We start from the raw sequence: 15477 nt of genomic DNA, 5'->3' as shown, positions 1-15477 counted from the left end.
AAGGGATATGTAAAACTTTTAACTATTCTTAATCCATCAAATTCCTACCACTCCAAAAAACCCCCCACAGGGCCAATTTTAATACCTACCAGCTCAGGCAGAGTAAAATCAATGTAAAAAGTGCCCAGAGTGGCCCTTCCTGTTCTTTATTCTCTTCTCCTCTACTACCCTGACCCTAGAGAGAAGATGAGGGGGCCAGAACTTGGAAAGGGTGAAGATACATAACACAGAGACCCCCAACAGAAGTCAACTGTGAGTCATTACTCCTTGTAGTCATAAGATGGAGAGGAGATCTCACAGTAAATCAAGTTGAAACTTGATTTCTACATTACTACATAGAACTGGGGATTCTAGTAAACAAACTGAGACTCTTTGTGCCTGTATCTTGTGAATTGAGAGGACTGCAATTGTGTTAGTCAATCCAGGCTGCTATAACAAATTACAGTAGACTGGGTGGCTAATAACAGAAATTTATTTCTGATAGTTTCTGGAGGCTGTGAGATCAGGATGCCAGCATGGTTAGGTTCTGGTGATAGCTCTTGTCAAGTTTGCAGACTGCCAAATCCTTGTTGTAACCTCATAGGGCATAAAGAAAGTGAGTTGGCTCTCTGGTCTCTCCTTATAAAGGCACTGATATTCATGAGGGTGCAGCACTCTCCAAATACTGCAACAATAGGGATTATACTTCAACATATGATTGAGAGGGGGACACAAACATTCAGTCTATGAAGATAATCCTAATACAGGAGTCAAGGAGAAAATTGATAGGATTTTACCCAAATGATGATGCAAATATTCCCCTACTGAATAAATTTTAATGAGTCAGCAGGAGATAAAAGTTGCATTTTGATTTTTTCATGAGATGAGCTTGTTCAACAGAGTAATTTTTTAAAGATTTTATTTATTCATGAGAGACACAAAGACAGGCTAGAGACACAGGCAGAGGGAGAAGCAGGCTCCCCCCAGGAAGCCTGATGTGTGACTCAATCCCAGGACTCCGGGATCACAACCTGAGCCAAAGGCAGATGCTCAACCACTGAGCCACCCAGGTGCCCCTCAACAAAGTAATTAAAAGTGATATACTATTCTTTTTCTTCTTCTTTGTTTCTCTTCCCTCCCTTACTAAATAGTTCAGTCCTCAAGCCATTAGGTGTGAGAAAACAAGGTGGGCATCTGCACTGGGGGATGAGGGGCCACGGTGGCCCAGAGCAAGGAATGAGAGTCAGAGCTGGTGTCAGAGCTTGAGAACAAAGAGAAAGACATCTACACAATGAAGTAGCCTTGCCTAGGATATTGAGCCCAAGTGGATGAAGAGGCACCCATGAGGTGGGGAGGTGGGGGAAACAGGAGGCAGGCAGCCTGGATACAGGAGGGCAGAGTCCAAGCAGAGTGAGGAGACCATCCATCCGAAGCTTTGTCTACCCAGGGCTTCACTATCAGGTGATTGGATGGACATCTGACAGTTAGTTGAGACTGTGAAGTCAACTGCTGGTCTTGGGCTGTTTCTAGAGACTTCTGGGAGCCGTTACTGAGAAAGGATTTGGGGAACTAAGGGATGGAAAATAAAGCAGTCTCTCCATTCATTTATTAATGTCTCTGTATTCAGTTCCATGCATTTACTCTCATCCTTCCCTGGGTTTGGTGCTGCCAAATCAAGGCCAACCTCTTGCTGGAGTTCACAGGTCAAAGGAAAAAAACAATGAACACTGAGAAGTAATATGTTTGATGGTTTGGCTATTGGTATTGCTTTGGATTACAATCAACCTTTCTTTAAATCCTAGCTGCCTGAGGATTTCTTTAAATCCTCAGTGTCTGAGGAAGAGAAGGTAGTGGCAATGAATGAATGGGAAAGCAAAGCCTGCAGAAGCCAAGTTTGCAGGTTTGCCCTTTGACCCAAAGCAGTTCTAAAACACACTTAGGTGGAAATCTCAGAATATGAAAACATGCAAAAGAATATGAACTTAAAATTCAGGTTTTAAATTCATTGAAATGGAAATATTTGGCCTTTTTTTTTGCAGAACCAGATATTTTATACATTTTAACATAAAAATTTTAATCTGCATGTGGCACACCCATTAATATACAGTACCAATTTAATGGTTTAATTGTATTAAACCAAAAGTGAACAAACAAGACTCACTGCCTATATGTTAGACATTGTACTCTTTTGGTCATTGTACCATTGTCTTAAAATGCACCCAGGATCCCTCCCATCATCCCATTCACTCTGAGCTAAACTAAGATTGTTACTTTTGATTCAAAAGCTCTAAAAATTTATTAAGAAATAATAAAAAGCTCTTCAACACTATAAAGAAATAATTAGCATTCTATACTTATTTGTGACAGGAGTAATTGGCTAAATAATGTAGGGCTCATCCTAACGTTGTATTTCATACACAATGGGAATTGTCAGGCATTGTTCTCCTGAAATAAAACAACAAAAGCCTAACCAACAAGAATATTCTAGAGGTTTGAAAAGCAGAAACTAACTCACTTTTCAGAAATAAATAATTCAGTTTTATCTATTTCTCCCCTTCCCACTCCTAAAAGCCCCTCAACTTCCTTACCATAGGATGCTGGTGAGAGGGAAGATGAACTGCTAATGGGTGAATTCTTGAGGTAAACTGTATAGCTTGAAATCATTACTAAAACTGCACCTTGCCCGGCTTCATATTTGCATTTTTATTAAATATATATTGTTCTTCCTTCTTCTAAAAAGCATTATTTAGGGTACATAATTTGTCTATATGCCCATTTTCTTCTAGATTACACATATTAAATCTTTTCCCCAGAAATAGATGCACTCAATTATGAGAGAATCTTAATCTTCAAAATTCCTGAAGCATATTTTTGAGATTTCATGTCTTTAAATACATTTAATTTATTTCCATATTTATGATGAGGAGACAGGGTAGATATATGCACAAGTCCATGATGGGAACAAATCATATAGTTTCTGAATTCTGCCTTTAATTTGGCAAAAGCCTATAAATATGGAAAAGGCTTTTTAGATGTAAGTGCTAAATAACCAAACAGAAGTTCTTTTATTTCCACAGTGCAAGAATTTAGGAAGAAATACCAGTTGAGTAAAATGGTACTTAAGACAGATGGTCTTTAACCAGTGTTTTAAGGTAGATTAAGCCAATGTTTTAAATAGAATTGATTTGTCCAATACATACAATACCTACCTTTTTGATAGTGACCCACTGTCACAGCCGTAATTCCTTCATTGGAGATAAGCTTTAGGGTTCCGAGATAATTTTCCATTTGGATTTGAAATACTTTACAAAGAGTTGGTTTAGGTAACTGAAATGACGTTTCTTTTTTGTGACTAAGTCTCATGCTGATTTTTAAGGCTTTTTCAAGAATAAGATTATAAAAATCTGGGGAATACACCTGGGGAACAATGAGTCATACACATTTCACATTTTTTCACTACTTAGTAGACCTTTTTGCCTGTGAATGGCTTGGTTGACTGAATATATTTTTAAACTATGAAGATTTTTTCACCAGTGAAAACAAATCATGAAATATTCTACATCCACATTCTTTTTGGAAATTTTTGTTACTTTAGCATATTATACAAAGGGAAAAGATTAGAAGTACTCTTAAAAAACACTTCATGAATACTCGTCATGCAGGAGGAAGGATTTAGATTTAATGCCCAGAAATAAACTCCTTAATGTATTTCTTAAACATGGACCAAAAGTAATACTCCTTTGACCGCTTTTCAGGTTGCTTTTTTGAGCTATTTTGGGCAGATTTTTATGAAACATTTTTGAGGACTAAAATCCCTTGCTTCATTAGAACAAATATCCTGTTGATACATGGATTCCAAATCTTTGATTTATAAGGTAATGTTATCACACTCTATCGGGTAAGGAGAGTTAGGGAGACAAATATCTTATGTGTGCACACACATAAACAATAGAAGTATATTTGTGTTGTAAAGCAAATGAAATTATAGATAAGCAAAATAAAAATACTAAAATCAAAACTTCACATTTCCTTTACTCAGAGATCACCACAGTTAACATCTTAGAACATAACCAGATGTATACTAGAACTGGTTCCTACTGTTTCCCAGATCTAATTGTGCACATCTTTTCCTAGTTGTGTATTCAAGGACATTGTATTGGTATTGTGTTGACTGCCATATGGCTCATTGCCATAGTGGGAGTATTTATGCCATGATAATCAGCAAGTGCTATATACTAAACCTCCCTCCTCCAACAGGTTTACCAGCATACTACTGTAAATACCCCTCTGAGCCTTTCTCTGTACATACATGCGAATATATATTTATTTTTACCAGAATTAGATCATAAGTATATCTTCTATCTTTTAACCTACTGGTTCTGGTTAATAATTTGCACCATTCCATTTAAATATCATATCATCAACCAAATTAAAATTTTGTATATATAGAGATGATTTATATATAAATATATAAAATATCTTTTTTACAGCTGATTTGACCTAAAAACCATACACAGTGTGATAATTTTTTATTACTCCTCCTGATTTTAAAGTGTCAAATACTATAACAACTTCTATCAGAGCACAACCAGATTTGGCTTTATTCTTCTCTTCCAGATATTTTGCACTCTGATATAGTATTAAATTATAATCTTTTTGAATCAGAGACAGTGTAAGGTAGTGGTTAACATCTGAGTCCCTGGAAACTGGACTGCAGCTCTGTCACTCCCAGCTCTGGGAATATTAAGCAAGTTATTTAGCCCTGCTGTTCCTCATATAGTTAGTTTATATTTAAAATAGGAATGAGAAATGCCATCACTAACTGTGAAAGGCACATTTTTTTTACTTTCCAGTGTCTTTGTTGTATCTTAAAATCAATGTAATAATTTATTGGTCAGCTTTGTTTTCTTTCATAGTGGCACATGGAAATAGTACATCTTACTTCTTGCAATCAATGGTGCAATGGTATGTTAGATCAAATAAGTTATTTTTTTTAAAGATTTTCTTTATTTATTCATGGGAGACACAGAGAGAGAAGCAGAGACATAGGCAGTGGGAGAAGCAGGCTCCCCATGGGGATCCTGATGCAACACTCGATCTCAGGACCCTGGAATCACGACCTGAGCCAAAGGCAGACACTTAACCACTGAGCCACCCAGATACCCCTAGATCAAATAAGTTATGATAAAGTTATGTTCTTTATAGAATGTTGTTATGTTTATGTATATAATATATAAATATATGAGCCTAGAACATAATAAATAATTGACTAGCTTTATTTTTTTATTATTGATAATACTGATGTGGAGGAAAATGAGAGTTCTTTTTCACAGAAACTTTCTCAATAAATTGATCATTAAAATCTTCTGGTCTGTTAAAACTCAATTAAAATTTTAACAGAGCTATTAAATCTAAATAAATGAATTTTGGAGAAAGATCCGCTATTCTTTTTTGATTCATTGAATGAACTATTTTTAAATAAATAAAGAATTCCTCTGCAGATTTTTTAAAAGTTAGAGAAAAGGGTCAGCAGAGACAAAGCCCTTACCAAGAGAACACTGTAGGCATTCTCACAATATTTCTAAAGAATTCAGGCTCTAATTAGTACCACTTATGAAGATTTAAAATTGTAAACTGGGCACTGTTAATGAAGGTTCTTACTAAATATAGCTATAGTCTGCTTAGAATAAGTATTTAAAATGAAATAGGATTTTTAAATTTCAATACTGACTCAATAATAAAATATCCTTTTGTCAGAAATTTAAGTGTGATTTATTAACCTTGGCAGCATGATTAATAACACAATTATTTAATGTTCTCATTTTTAAATTGTAAAGTGTATTGACAGTTGCAAGTTTGATGAAACTTTACCAAAATATTCAACTAATTTCAAGAGACTCATGACAGTGTATATAGGAAGTTAAGCCAGATAATTTTCAAGATCTTAAAATAAATGTGAATTTTCCTTAGAAGCCAGAAGATGTTGATTTTGGTAGGTTTTATTCACTTAGAACATTATATATTTATCTTTAAAATTCTGGGTAACCCTATCAAGCAATTGACTTAAAAAAAAAAGTACAATCAAATTAGCACCTTGGGATAATGATCATGTTAGGCAAAACATAAATAGGATTAGATCCACCTAGAGAGTAGTTGACCTGTTTTAAGTTTTTGGCATCCTCTGGACCTGCATCCCTTTGCTGGACTTATTATCCTTGTGAAATATAATTTTCCCAAATGATTTTAACAGTGAAAATAATGTCTTTTTAAAAAAGACTTTATTTTTAAATAATCTCTATACTGAATGTGGGGCTCGAATTCACAACTCCGAGAGCAAGAGTCGCATGCTCAAGGGACTGAGTCAGCCGGGTGTATCAATTACAATGGTAAATAATTGGATCTAAAGATCCAAGGTATATAAATGAATCTATTGACTAGCCATCTACACACAACAGTAAGTTTTATGGAGCAGATTCGAAGTAAGAAAAAAAAAGCTGTCAAATGAATAGCAATAAAATCTATGACCTTTCAGAAATTCCTGGATTCACTAAGACTCCAGAGCAGCTCCTGGATGTCACAGACAATGCACTTTAATGCACTCATCAGGAAAAGGTCACCGGAAATGGAAAAGCACATTCAATTGCACATGTCTTCATGTTGACTTATAAATCCCATGACTTTCTTTTTAGACAACTTAAGGAAAAAAGAAACATATCAAAGGTCAAATATATGAAAGAAAAATAAAAATACAGTTACATTCTTACATCCATATTTGAATGCATGTAACAAGAAAAAGCAATCATATAAAAAATCTGCTTCCCTTGATTGGACAGGAATGTTACTTGAACAGACTCATCACTATAGCTTGTGTTTATATTTCCATCACTCTCATTATTATTTCTGTTATTTCTCTCTCATTGGTCTTTTATTAATTTGGAACAGCATCTCAAGAACACTTTAAAAACATATGGTTGGATAGCATTTCTGGTACAATGTTTTTATTTTACACATGAAGTAATAAAGGCACAGGAGATGAAATAACTTTCACAGGATCACAATATTTCTCAACTGTAAAGGCAGAACAGGTACTTGACTTTTCTGAATTCAAGTTCACTGATATTTTTGCTATGTGATTTTGCCACCTACGGATACAAATTATACTTCTTAGCTTGAAAATATTTCCATTCAGTTAAAAAACTTCAAAAAATCTTAGAAGAGTGACACTGAGAAATTTTTTATAAACCAACTCCAGAAAGAACTGTTTCAACAAATTTGATGTTGGTTATTTTTATCATTTAATTTAACCACGTTGAGTGCCAGACTTCTTACCCAAGCTGAAAGTTATTTTGAAGGCCCATTGAAGTATAAAATTTTAGGATTCATATCATCTTCTCATGTCTACTGAAAGAGGTCAAGGATTCTTATGAACGTAACCTTATTGTTCATGTTCTATCTATATGCCCTTTGGCAAACCAACTGTAATCCTTCCTGACAGTACTCTTAGACAAAGAATAAAGGTTCCTTACAATAGTCTGTGAAGCAATACTATTATTATATAATTTGTTCGTTCAATAAATTGTAGTTTCAAAAGAAAAATCTTTTAGATTTAGATGACTAAATTAGTATATGTTACTTTAAGGAATCTATAGCTAGAAAGCTAAGCAAATAATCATCTTTGGTTCAATATTCGATAAAGAATATTGCCATGAAGTTCTAAAGATCCATAGTTTCATTGACTGAAAGTATATACTTAACTCTGCTTCTAGATACTTAATAATCCTGAAATTTAATTTGTTTTTTCTTTGTAAAATCAAGAGAATAATCATGTAGTTAACACATTTATGAGGCATCAGTCTTTCTCTGGGAATCATGGTTGGAACTGCAAGGTTTACAGAAATGGCAGCTTGTCTCTGGACCTGATACATGTAAATTCCAGCTCTGTGAGATAACCGTAGTCACTAGTTTATTAGAAGCACAAACAGCTGGGGTAGACTGTGTTGGGGAACTATAATTAAAAGCAAAATCTCTAGTCAAACCCGAAAACTGCTCCAAAAAGTAACATAGGAAGAAAACTATTATTATTGAATAAGCACTAAACCAGTATGTGATATTCATTGGAGGAAATCCACTAAAGAGATGGCAAAGATAAAAAGAAATCTTACTGTTTTACATAGTCAAACAGATACAACTCACTGCATACATTTTTCAAAATAAACAATCAATTAGTCCTCAAAGAAGAGTCTCAACAGCATTATTTGTCACACATAGTTTATCCTAAATTCACTTGGTAATTGGGGGAACCACCTGTGCTTGCTAATTGCTTTTATCCAAAGGAAAAAAAAATCCTTATATGTGTGAAAGGAGGTGGGTTTGGAGCCAGGAACCAGCTAACGTCAGACTCCTCCCCTCCCAAAGAAACTGGGAGATAGGGATACCATCTTTCTTGAGATTACATTTTAAAGACATTTTTTCCAAATTCTTGAGAAAAATATTCCTGGGTTGTAAAGCTGACAGAGGCTTATTTAGCTTTAAAAAGATATACGGATATCTCAAAGACGCAAGAGAAAGAATACATAATTACAAATTTTCTTTTAAAGCAAAGGCTCTAAGAAATAGGATGGAAGGAAGTCTCCCCCTTTTTTTTAGTTCGGGAAAACTAACATTTATTTTTTCTTATTTCTAATTTGTCTTTGCCCCTGCAAGAGGGAGATATTATTGTAGATTCATGTTTTTTATATAATACTTTGTATAATATTTTGTTGAGTGCATCTTTCTGAACTTAATCTGAAAGATACTTGACTTAAATTTGTAAGTATTTGAAATAAATTCAGTTATCAATTTTAGGCTTCATTTGTTGTTAACATCTAGCTTTATAAATTATACTTTGTTTTTTTTAGTGCCCATGTGTCCCTGTTTATGAATGAAAGAAATATAATCTGTGTCTCTTTCTCCATGACACAGTAAAGGTTCAACTCCTGGCCTCCTGATACAATTGTTTGGACATGGTTGGTATAGAGAATCACCCTACCTTTAGAGTAAACTTGATCAGTGGACATTATTAAAAAAAAAGAAAAAAGAAATCAATCATTTATAACTACTAGTGAATAATATGAAACTCTAATACCCCAATAGTAATTCTATTAAAAACCAACATATTGCTATTAATTTAGAAGACTGATTTTCTCTTATGGGTCCCAAGCATGATCCAAAGAGAATGTCAAAGGGGCTTTAATTTTTTAAAAGCACTTTGGAGGTGCCTGGATGGCTCAGTCAGTTAAGTGTCCAACTCTGGATTTTTAGATGAGGTCGTGATCTCAGGGCAATGAGATCAAGCCCCAAGTCGGGCTTGATGCCCAGTACGGAGTCGCTTGTTCCTCTCCCTCTGCTCGTCCCCCATCCATCCTGCTCATGCACACACTCTCTCTCAAATAAATAAGTAAATAAATAAATAAACAAATAAGTAAATAAATTATTTTAAAATAAAGGCATTTTGAATAATAACATTAAAACTGGAATAAGAGAGAAACATTATGATTAAAGTCAAAGAAACATATCCATTTGTGTTAATTCTATTTCTTAAAATATTATGCAAGGAGATAAAATTACATAATCATTCTAAATCCATCATCATATTTCTGAGAAAAAGAGGAGTGATTAATCCTTTAAAAGCCACCAGACTCAAGGTCACATTTGAAAAAGTGCAAAAATAAAATAGTCTACTTGGGAGGGAATGTTTGGAGGGAAGAAATTGAAGGGGAAAGGAAAGAGAGAAGGAAGGATAACCATTTATCATCATCATCATCATCATCATCATCATTGTTTAATATTCATATAGTGAGGTGCACAGAGTTTAGGTATACAGTTTGATAAGCCTTGAGAAATCCAAATACTTTGTCACTCAGAATGCTATCAAGATATGGAATATTTCTATAACTCAAAAAAGTAACCTCCTACCCCTTGAATTTATATCCTACACTCTTGGAAGCAACCACTGTTCACATTTCTATTACCATAGATTAGTTATATCTGTTCTAGAACTTTATATAAATGTATCATACAGTATGTACTCTTTTGCATCTGGCTTTTTATTTTTTTATTTTTATGTTTTGTATTTTTTAAAATTTAAGTTCAATTAATTAACATAGAGTGTATTATTAGTCTCAGAGGTAGAGTTCAGTGATTTCATCGATCTTATATAATACCCTGTGCTCATTACATCACATACCCTCCTTAATGCCCATCTGCATCTGGCTTTTTAGATTCAGCATAATATCTGTCATATTATATGATATATTTTATTAATTATTAATATTCCATTAGTTTTTTATTCTTTATTCCATATTGTTAAGTAGTATGTCATCATTTGAATATATGACAATGTGTTTATACATTTTCCAGTTGATGGACTGTTTCCAGTTTAAATCTTTGAGGAATAGAACTGCTATGATGATTTTTGTAAAAGTCACTTTATGGAATATATTTTCACTTAATTTCTTAGCTTAATATTTGGTAATGAAATTGCTGCGGCATAGGTATAGGGTGGTAGGCATACATTTAAATTTATAAGACACTCTCCAGCTGTTTTACTAAATGATGACAATATTTATGCTCCCCCAAGAAACATCTGAGAGTTCACTTTGTTCCATATCACTGTTAGCATTTGGTCATGTCCTGCTTTACATTTTAGGCAGTTTGGTGCAAATGACTCCTTTTTCTTTCCTTTTCTTTTTTTTTTTTCTTTTCTTTTCTTTTCTTTTCTTTTCTTTTCTTTTCTTTCTTTTCTTTTTTCTTTTTTCTTTTTTCTTTTCTTTTCTTTTTTTCTTTTCTTTTCTTTCTTTCTTTCTTTCTTTCTTTCTTTCTTTCTTTCTTTCTTCTTTTTCTTTCTTTTTCTTCTTTCTTTCTTATATATATTGAAAACCTTTTTTACCCCCAGTCTATATCTTTTGTTTTTCTTTTTTTAAAAGATTTTATTTATTTATTCGTGAGACACATACACAGAGAGAGAGAGAGAGAGAGAGAGAGGCAGAGACACAGGCAGAGGGAGAAGCAGGCTCCAGGCAGGGAGCCCGACGTGGGACTGGATCCCAGACTCCAGGATCACACACTCGGCCTAAGGTGGCGCTAAACTGCTGAGCCACCCTGGCTGCCCCGACAAATATTTTTTTGACAAATATTTTTTTAAGTTATTTTTCCCTAGAAGTTTTACAGTCTTGGCCCTTACATTTAAGTCTATGAGCTGCAACAAATTAATTTTTCCCATAGTGTCAGATAGACAGGGATAGGCCTTTTAACCCATGGGTTATTTATAAATGTGTTACTCAATGCCCAGTTTTGGGTGATTTTTCAGGTATCTTATTTTTTATTGGTTTCAAACTCAATTCCATTTTTTTTCCTAAAGTGCATCCACTGTATATTTTCCTTCCTCCAAATTGTATTCAAAATTCATTTATAAACCAGAATATGACCTATCTTGGTGAACAGTGTATGTGCACTGCAGAATGTGCATTCTGTCGTTTAGGTCTACTGTTCTCTAAAGGTTGGTTACATTAAATTGGTTTATAGTGCTAATCTAAGCTTCTATATACATATATATGCTTCTGTATATGCCAGGTATATATAGTCATATATGTATACACATTTTATAAAAATGGGTGTCAATCGCTGAGAGGACACATTAAAATTTACCACTATTAGTGTGGTTTTGTTGAATTCTCCCTTTATTTTTTTTTTTTTTTTAGTTTTTGCACTATATAATTTAATTCTTTGTTATTAAGTTCATTTAGGAGTTAGAGCCTCTTGATTAATTGATACTTTTATCATTTATGAAATGTCTTTATCTATAGCAATTCTTTTGCCTTAAAATATAAATGGTTTGATACTATTTTGGCCAATCATCTTTTATACTATCAGAACTTGCATAATATATCTTCTATTTTTTTTAAATCTAAACTCCTGATATTTATAGCCATTTTGTGTAACACCATACAGTCTTACTTTTTCATCCAATTTGGGGAATCTCTGTTTTGTTTTGTTTCTTCTTTCTTTCTTTCTTTCTTTCTTTCTTTCTTTCTTTCTTTCTTTCTTTCTTTCTTTCTTTTTCTTTTCTTTCTTCTTTCTTTCTTTCTTTCTTTTCTTTCTTTCTTTCTTTCTTTCTTTCTTTCTTTCTTTCTCTTTCTTTCTTTCTTTCTTTCTTTCTTTCTTCTTTCTTCTTTTCTTAGAGGAGGAGTTTTCAGTTCATTTATATTTCATACAGTTATTAACATTACTGGTTTGTGTATCATATTCCTGTTTTATATGTTTCTTTGTTCTTTGGTTCTCTGTTAAATATTTCTTGCCTTCTTTTTTATAAATCAAGTATTTTTTACTATTCTATCTCCTTTACTCATTGTACCAAATCTTTGTTTTACACATTTATTTTTAGCACAAACATTATTAATATACATCATTAATTTATCACTAACTTCAAATTATAAAACTTCATGTAAAATTTAAGAACCTTACAACCATATACATTCATATATTCAACTCCCAACTTTCATTCTATTATAGTCACATATTTTATTTCAATATATGCTATAAACCGTATAATGCACTGTCATTATTTTGCTATAAATAGCCAACTGTCTTTTAAATAAAGAAGAAAGTTTATTAGATGCCAATTTATTTGCCATTTCTAGTGTTCTTTGCACTATGTAAGCTTATGTTTCCATTGAATATAATTTTCCATCAGCCTTAATAATGTCCTCTAATATTTCTTGGAGGGCACGGCTTCTGGCAATAACTTCTCTCAGCTATTTTTTCCATTATAAACCCTTTTTTCATTCTCACCTTTGAAAGATAGCTTTGCTGGATATGTTGAATCCTAATTGACATGATATTTTTCTTCTTTCAGCTTTTTAAAGGTGCCATTCCATTTTTTTATGGTTTGTGGCATTTCTGATGAGAAGTTGACAGTTATTCATATCCACTGTTCTCATGTATATCTAAGTCTATAACATGTTTCATTTTCTCTCCTTTTATAATTTTCTTTTTATGTTTGGTTTTCAACAATTTGACTCTGATGTGCCTGCTTGTATTTGTCTGTGTATGTGTGCCCATACACAAATTGCTTGGAATTTGTTGAGCATTTTAAAAAATGGGCTGATACTTCTGATCAAACTTGTAAATCCTTTTTTTTTATTGTCTTAACCCTTTTTTTTTCTTTTGGGAACACCAATAATGTATATTCTACTACTAAATTTTCCTTTAAGTCAGCGAAGCTATGTTGATTTCTTTAAAATCTTTTCCTCTCCATGTTACAGTAAGGATAATCTCTATTGCTTTGTACTCAGGTTAACTGACATAGTATAACCTGATGTTAGGATAACTCTGGTGGATTTTTATTTTAGATATTATATGTTTTCATTTATAATTTCCTTTGTTATACCTTCCATTTTTCTTCTAAGATTCTTAATATGCTCAATGATTTATGCCCATTTTTTCTTGAGTTTCTTGTAGATATTTGTAATCATTGCTTAAATCCCTTGCCTGTTAATTCTGACATCTCTTTTATCTTTGGGTCTTCGTCAATTTCAAACCAACTTTATGTATTCAAAATCAACTCCACTCATTCTTGTCAGAATTCCAGAGACTCTTGGCTTTTTACAACCTCTGCAGTCATTGCTCAGCTCTAGTCTTTCTGGCGTGTTCTCTACCCTAGACTCCTGCTCTGTTAGATTAGTATTTGGCTGAAGAGTCCAGGAGAATTAAATGCGTGGCCATGCATGCACTCACACACATCTAGAACTCTGTGACTATACTTCCATTCTTAAACCTTAAGTTCCAAATTCCAGCCATCTCAGCAATCATGAACAATGATTTCTTTTTTTCCAACTAGTGAAAACACTGGTCTTTATTTGGGTTCCTCTTCTCTGGCCTGAGGTTTAGAAAATTCCCCAGGTGGAAAATTAGTGTAAATGTGTAACTGTCCTAATGTATTTCACTTCTTTGAATGATCAAAGTACTACATGATGTATTGTCCAATGCTTGAAAGGCATTGTTTTCATATATCTTCATATGTTGTTGCTTCATATATCTTGTCCAGTTTTATAAATTTTTATAGCATAAAGCTAAATTTGATACTCATTAATCCATTATCACCAAAATTGGAATTCCAAGTAATCACATTTCAAGTACTTATTACATGAAGGCGGTTTTTTCCCCCCAGTGGTTTAGAGACATAAATTCATTGCCTATCCTTCCAAAATATGAATTACAGATTGCTCTTCCCAATTTATAGTTGAAGGTCTTGAGTATTTACAGGCTTAAGCTGTCCAACATAATATAGTTAATATGTATTGAGCTGAGCTTTTTTATTTTCTTAATTTTTAATTTAAATTTCAATTAGGTGACATACAGTATAATATTAGTTTCAGGTGTACAATACAGTGATTCCAAACTTCCATACAATATCAGGTACTCATTGCAAGCACATTCCTTAATCCACATCACCTATTTAACCCTTCCCACCACTCACCTACTCCTGCGTAGCCATCATTTTTTCTCTAAAGCCAAGAGTGTGTTTCTTGGTTTGCCTCTCTCTCTTTTTTCCCTTTGCTCACTTGTTTTGTTTCTTGCATTCCACATATGAATGAGATCATATGGTATTTCTCTTTTTCTGACTAACCTTTTACACTTAGCATAATATTCTCTAGCTCCATCCATGTCATTGCAAGATTTCATTCTTTTAGATGGCTGAGTAATGTTCCATTATACCTATTTATCATCTATATCTATCATCTATCTATCTATCTATCTATCTATCTATCTAATCTTCCTTATCCATTCATCAGTTGATAGAATTGGGCTGTTTCATCATTTGGCTATTGTAGATAATGCTGCTGCAAACATCGGGGTGCATGTATCCCTTTGAATTAGTATTTGTATTCTTTGAGTAAATACATAGTAGTGTAATTGCTGGATCATAGGGTAGTTTTATTTTTAAGTTTTTGAGGAACCTCCATACTGTTTTCAACAGTGGCTGCACTAGTTTGCATTCCCACCAGAAGTGCATGAGGGTTCCCCTTTCCACACATCCTCATGAACACCTGTTATTTCTTGTGTTGTTGATTTTAGCCATTTTGACAAGTGTGAGATGATATCTCAAGCTGTGCTTGAGGTAAAGAAACAGGACTCAGAGTCACACATATTCCGGCTTTCTGTCAAGCCCACCAACCCACTCCTGGTTAATGAGTAAAGGGGTATGCATGAACCCTAGACACCCATTATTATAGTTTGAAATCATTGCACTGCATTGTGTAGTGTAGCTTATGACTAATCATTAAAGTTAATGTAGATGTTTTGACTATAGAAGGAAGAACTAATTGAGGATATGATAGCTACTTATACAAGTTATTAAAAGCCAAGAAGAGGCTGGATGATTATTTTGGGAATCTTGAGGGTCTGCAGTTGTGAAGACAAATTCATGCCCAAGCTGCAGGGCATGAAACTGAGGACATA

The 15477-nt window shown here is 33.5% G+C and overlaps 1 long non-coding RNA gene across 1 annotated transcript in view; it reads right to left on the bottom strand.

Annotated features, from left to right (window-relative positions):
* Positions 1 to 464: 464 nt before the first annotated feature.
* Positions 465 to 15477, bottom strand: part of LOC140600277 (uncharacterized) — a 70119-nt gene continuing 55106 nt past the window's right edge. The window contains exon 4 of the long non-coding RNA XR_012003512.1: positions 465 to 664. This is a non-coding gene — a long non-coding RNA (uncharacterized lncRNA). The remainder of the gene's footprint in view (positions 665 to 15477) is intronic.

Source organism: Canis lupus, chromosome 11 (genome assembly GCF_048164855.1).
Source record: "Canis lupus baileyi chromosome 11, mCanLup2.hap1, whole genome shotgun sequence".
Lineage (NCBI taxonomy): Eukaryota > Metazoa > Chordata > Mammalia > Carnivora > Canidae > Canis > Canis lupus.
This window is presented reverse-complemented; position numbering and strand designations above follow the sequence as displayed.